Below are 6,562 nucleotides of genomic sequence, written 5' to 3' on the forward strand. Positions count from 1 at the left end.
GGGGGGGCTCCGTGAGAAGACGCTCCGTGTCTTCTCAGGTGACGCTTCCATGGCGGGATGGAGGGTCAGAGTTAGGGCAGCGTTTGCCGTCGGCACGTAGAAGGTGGCCTGGCCCAGGTGGTTGCGGCCGTGGTTGCTGGGGACCCCCCTCAGGTCGGGGCTGGGCCCGCAGTGGCGGCGGCCGGTGCCTGAGGAGCTGCACGGGCACCGGTGTGTCAGCGTTTGAGTAGGTGGGGTGGGTTGGTTGTTTTTTTTTCCGTCAGCCACCGGCATAAATCCCCAAACTTGAGTGGGGAGTGCCGGCAGAGGGCAGAGCGGTCACACCGCAGCTTTTCTTGCGTGGGGGGTGCGGGGCGGGGGAGCCCTCCCCTCCCTTCCCCTCCCGGCTCCGCCAGAGGGTATTGCAGCGTGGAAACGGCCCGTGTCGAGTTATACGAACTTACCTATAGAAACCGGATGGGTAAAAGAAAGTAATATACTACCAATACGAGGCTGTGCCCCCGGGGATTTGGTTTATGTGGGGTTTTTTGGTTTGTTTTTCTTTTTTTTTAATGTAATTAGGAAAAAAAAAAAAAAAGAAAAGTGGAGGCCGTTGAACAGCATCATAAAGTCACGCTTGGGGACTCGGGGGTCTTGGTCCGCAATGGCAACATGAAATGGTGCATCCACCACCTCTCTGGGCAACCCGTTCCAGTCTTTCATCACCCTCATTGTAAAACACTTCTTCCTTATATCTAGTCTAAATCCACCCTCTTTTAGTTTAAAACCATTACCCCTTGTTCTGTCACTACAGGCACTACTAGAAAGTCTGTCCCCATCTTTCTTATAAGCCCCCTTTAAGTACTGGAAGGCTGCAATAAGACTTCCCCAGAGCCTTCTCTTCTCTAGGCTGAACAACCCCAGCTCTCTCAGCCTGTGCTCACAGGAGAGGTGCTCCAGCCCTCTGATCATTTTTGTGGCCCTCTTCTGGACCCACTCCAACAGGTCCATGTATTTCCTGTGCTGAGGACTCCAGCACTGGATGCAGTACTCCAGGTGAGGTCTCATGAGAGAGGCGTAGAGGGGCAGCATCACCTCCCTCGACCTGCTGGCCACGCTTCTGCTGATGGAGCCCAGGATATGGTTGGCTTTCTGGGCTGTGAGAGCACATTGTCAGCTCATGTACAGCTTTTCATCCATCTGTACGCTCAAGTCGTCTCGGCAGAGCTGCTCTCAATCCCTTCATGCCCCAGCCTGTATTGATACCGGGGGCTGCCCCAACACAGGTGCAGAACTGCTATTAATTGCTTTGATTTCTTTTACGTACATACCAAAACTTGCTGATTGTTTATTCCAGCATTTTTTTCACAAGATCAAGCATTCAACTAATGGTCCAAACACATGTATATCAAAATTTTAGTTCACATCAAGAGTTCACTTCTGAATTGAGTCTCAAAGCACGTAAACTGTTACTCTGTCACACTACTTGCTAAAGCAGCCATAGCAGATAGTTCTCAGGCTCTTCCTTTCCCCCCATTTTTAACATAGGGGGCATTTTGTGCTTTCTAGTCTCGATAACTTTACCTGGTTCTGAGATTTCGTCAGCCAGCTGCTTCGGTATCCAAGGATGAAACGCAGCTCTGAGCTAGTTTGAGTACATATTACTCACCTAAATACATTCTGACTCGTTTCTTCCATATTTGTACTGACGTCTTGCTCCTGAAGGGACTGTGTGGGTAACAGCACTCTGTCAGATAAGAACATTTGCTATTCTAATAATAGCAGTGGAGAACAAAACAAAGAATATAAAACTTTCCGCTTCTTTGGAACATGTACCCTGTTTTATGTAATCATGAAGCAGCCTGCAGGCACAGGTTTCCCAGCATGGAGGAAAAGGTTTCAGCTCTCTCATCACCACGAGCAAGTGCAGCACACATTCCCGCATCACGTAACGTGGTCGAGGTCTTGTGCCTGTACAGCCTGCCTGCCCCTAGTCCTATCGTGCCCGACTGCCCTTCAACAAGTAGGGCCAAACTGGCTCATTTCAAGGAAATACTGGTATACTCGTAAAATTAGTGGGAATAAATCTATTTTAAAAACATGTTCCATGCTGTATGATTCCATTTGGGATAATAAAATCTGTGAATTTCCTTTCTGGCCACTGTTCAGTTGCTATAAAGTATCACATTGTTGTTTCTCTCAAGAAAGAAGTCCATTCATTCAAGTCTGTGTGTAAGAGCAAATGAACAAAACTGGAGGCACTCAGTAGGTCTGAGCTGAGGTGTCACTGTGATGGCTGTTCAAAGGGTATAATCTGCTAACAGGGAGCACATTGTGGAACTTAGGCTGTTAATTAGGGAAATGTTTTTTTATGCAGTGTGTAACTGTTATCAATGTGTATCAGGCATGGCTGAACACAGAATCTCACTCGTAAGGATGGATGGGGTCTCCTTTCAAACTAACACCCTCTGAATTGCCAGTCATGAGGTCTACCCTGCCTTCCATCTTCCGGATTGCCAGTCTTGAGACCTGCTCTGCCCTTTCTGACGTTCACACTGGTTGTAACGCTTTTCGTAGGCTTTAAGACAGGAAAAGTATGGAATAGTGATTCTCAGAAGCTCACGTTGGAGCTTCATGAGCAGAGCCTTCTGGTGTGTTGGTCAAAGCCAAACACCTTAAAAAACAGTGCTAAAACTGCTGTTAACCTAACCAGGGCCAGGATTTAATTTTGTGTGCATGGAATCTAATTCTGTTTACATTAGTAGGGCTCCATAAGTAACGGTGCAGGTGGGTCCAGTTGCAGGGTCCTGTCTTTTTCTAGGACATACCTAACTTAATGAATACTACAGAAACAGATAAGAAGGACTCAGCGGAAGCATGTAGTGGAAACCTCAGGGATATGCTGCATCTGGGTGAACTAGGAGTTGCTCTTTCTAGACCTCTCTGCAGCAACAGGGAGGTTCAGAGCTCTCCTTTCCTGGCCCTGAACCATGGAGAGCTCCAGTGAAATCTGTGGAGTTACGCTGGAGTCAGACCAGTGTAAAGGAAATACGGAATGGGCCTGGGAATGTCTAGCAAATTACCCGTTCCCATTATTGGAAGCTTCATGCAAGTCTTGGGCAAATATAGCCTGTCCAAACATAAGAGTTAGGTGAATAAAGGTTAACATATGTTTATAAAAAAGGCCAAGGAAGTGTTCAAGGGGCTGAGATTTCTTAAAAGCAGACAGGAAGCAATATGGTTACTTGGAGCTTACACTTGACCTGGTGTATTACTTGGACTTTCTGCAGAAATGCAATGGAGCAAACTACTTTGCTGCAGCATATTAAAATGTGCTGTGTTTAATTAAACGCCTGCTGGATGGATTGCATTCCCTTTAGCAATCTCAGGTACACAGAAGAAATCAGAGAGAACTGAAATATATATATTTAAGAGTAATTTCGAACTGCTGAAGTGAAGTCTTTATTATAATTACCAAGACTATTGCATTCGTTGACAAATAGTGTTGACATTACCTGTCAGGCTATAAAATAATTATTAATTCTTGTAATAACAACACTGACTTATATTTAATTTTTACTGTAAAAGAATCCAAACAACTTTGTAAATCAAGTCAATGTTGCAGATGTTTACACTTATACATCATTTTTGATACCATGACTTAGGTTCATCCTACCTAAATCCAGACATCTAAATGAGGCAATAATCTGGAAGCCTGAATACCTCAGGTTCTTTGTGTAGTCAAAGTATATAGTTCAAGTATCCTTCAGAAGGTACCTTTAGAGAACAGTTGAAGGCACCTAAACTTTGGATTGCCCTCAGAGAGGGTACACCAGCAGCTTTCCCCAGCTGGAAAATGAGTTTTAGTGGTGCTAGTTATCCCACAATACTCAGCTTTTTTTTAGATGCCAGGTTAGTGTGTCCTGATTAACATGGGCAAGGTTAAGCTTTTAGCCAGGTGTGCAAGCAGAGAGAATTTCCCCCCTAGTTTGGACTAGCAAAGACCTTTGTTACCTTGATTGTTGTTTTTTAAATTTTCTTTCGTGATCCTCCCTAAAACCTACTTTAAAAGTTCCCTCCTTCTTAAGAGACTTAGTACATGAATGATATTTTCTTCCTGCAGTTGGTGGCTTTTCACTCTTTTTATTGCAGATTGTGTGTCTTGTTACTGGTCAGGAAATTGCATGGTTTGGCATTTTGTGAGTTTGGTTTTTTTTATTAACCCCCTGTCATACTCATGACCAGGTGATTTTTTCTAGTCTATTTTTCTTACATCTTCCGTCCATCAACTAGCCTGTGGGAGAGTAGCTGAGCCATAAAAATATGGGATAGTTGTTGCAAGCTGGTAAAGCAAAGGACCAAAAATCCTGCCTGGTTTTCCTTCTTAGGCTGAAACCGTGAAGAAACATTGAGGGAAATGGAGATCATTAATCAAAAGGAGGAGGAACTGAGAGGGGATGTGATAGTAATTCTCACACAAGTAAAAGATTGCTGCAAGAAAAAGGAAAGAAGTCTTTGTCATGTCAGCGTGCTTAGGACAAGAAGTTACAAGCTTGAGTTGCATCACAGGATATTCAGGCCAGCTATTCGAAATGGTAATTGGAAGGGCGATTACCCCTGCGTTGCTTAGGGAGGATGTGACATCTCCCTCATTGGCAGCTGACACTGACACAGTGTTAGGATTTGTTGTAGGTACCACTGGGTGACCTGAACGATTTCTTTAAGTCCCTTCCATCTCCCTTTCTTTTTACTTTATTAAAATTATGATTTGCCGGGAAAACAATCTGATGAACAAAACAGAGAGAGAAGAACCTCAAACGCACTGTCATAGACAAATGTCAGGGAAGATTGTAATAGAGAAGAGTTAAAAGAGGTGAAAGACTCAAGGGACATGGGAGTATAAGTTTGAAAAAATGGAAAGTTTATCATAACAAAGCCTAGTGCTAGATTGTAGAGAAAGAGAACTTTTTATCTATTTACAAAATTTCTGCTTAAGTTGATGTTATGCACTAACGTTCCCTCAAATCTTTCACTCACTTACAGTGCCATATCACAGTTACAAGCACCTTACAGATGTCTCCCTGGCAAGGAACACTTGTGTGCAACACAGATAGCAAAAGACACTGTGTGTCACATGTTCATCATTTCTCTGGAGTTACTCTTGATTGACTACTATGAACTTGGGTTTTGACAAGTCTTTGGTACCCTTTAGGAATCAATGGTTGCTTTAGGGCAGTCCTTTTTTTCGGGCCCTTGCTTACTTCAGCCTCCATAAATCTCAGGCAAAGTTGCTGGGTTTGCCCATTTTTTCCTGTTTGTTTGAAACGTATGTCTGTTTTTCCAACGGGCCGATGGGAAAAGAAATGCTGTGTGTGATATGCTGCAGCCTTGTTGCCATCCTCCTGTTGTGAGGATGCAGCACAAGTCGTCTTGTCCTGTGGTCTTAGAGTATGGGCCTCATGGGCTTGAGCACAGGCCTTTTGGACTGGACCTAAACATCACATTACTCAATTTTACTGCTGAGAACAATGTTCTGGGAACGGCGTCAAGGGAATGGTGTTCTTCATTATCAGTACAGGCTATTCTTTTACCCCTTGTCCTGCTGTCTCATCTGGTGCTTTCACACACATACGTTTCCGTTCATACTGTGTTCATAACACTCTTAACATTTTTTTGTTACAAATCTCCAACATTAGCAGCCAGCTCACTCATTTTATCTGCGCACTGGGTCATTAAACAGTTTATCTGCCTGAGTCCATAAACATCCTCAATCTGCTGCTGCTGTTTGCCCACAATATATGTCAAAACTATTTATGAAATGCATGTTTATTTTACACATTAACAAATTCTTTCACTTGAAGCACAGGAATGTGTATATAGTGCCTCCTTTTTGCCTGACGCTGAACATCCCTGACTGCTGCTAATGGTTTTGGTCTGCCAAGTGCAAGGCTTTGCGTGTTGCTTCTCAGTAGAAGAGAAATCCACAATTTGAAATTGTTGCCTAATCGGAACAGAGCTTGCTTTATTTATACCTAGTCTGAAAGCAATTTATACCTTCCACTATCTAAAGAAGCATATTTAATTACAGATTCATACAGCTCATATGTCTTCTGAAATTGCTGCTGTAACATAGCCTGGTATAACCCCACGTAAATGAGAATTAGCAACCCCAACTAGTATTCACATGCCGTTCTGGCAGCTGGTGGGAACAGTGACATCTAGTGCCATTATTACAGCAGCCTTAACACCAGGCGGTACAGAAGCAAGTAATAATCCAGGGAGAAAATCATCGTCAGAGGTGCAATAAGAACTCTGCTTAAATTACCCTTCTTACTCTAACACTGATGTCGAAATGCGTCCATGGAGAACTCAGTAAAATCACCAGCTATTTTTACGGCAGACAGATTTCCAGACAGTTATCTATGATTACTGCATGTGAAATAGCTTCTGCAGATGCCATTATGCTATTACTGCTTTGCAGTTTCTAATTACTGTATTTTTTACTTCTTTTACAGTGATGTTGAACTGGAATTCCTATTTCTTCCAGAGTGAGACCTACAGGTATAGAGCGGATGGTAGTTTC

The sequence above is a fragment of the Charadrius vociferus genome, unplaced genomic scaffold, assembly GCF_000708025.1.
Source record: "Charadrius vociferus isolate BGI_N301 unplaced genomic scaffold, ASM70802v2 scaffold90, whole genome shotgun sequence".
In the NCBI taxonomy this organism is placed as follows: Eukaryota; Metazoa; Chordata; class Aves; order Charadriiformes; family Charadriidae; genus Charadrius; species Charadrius vociferus.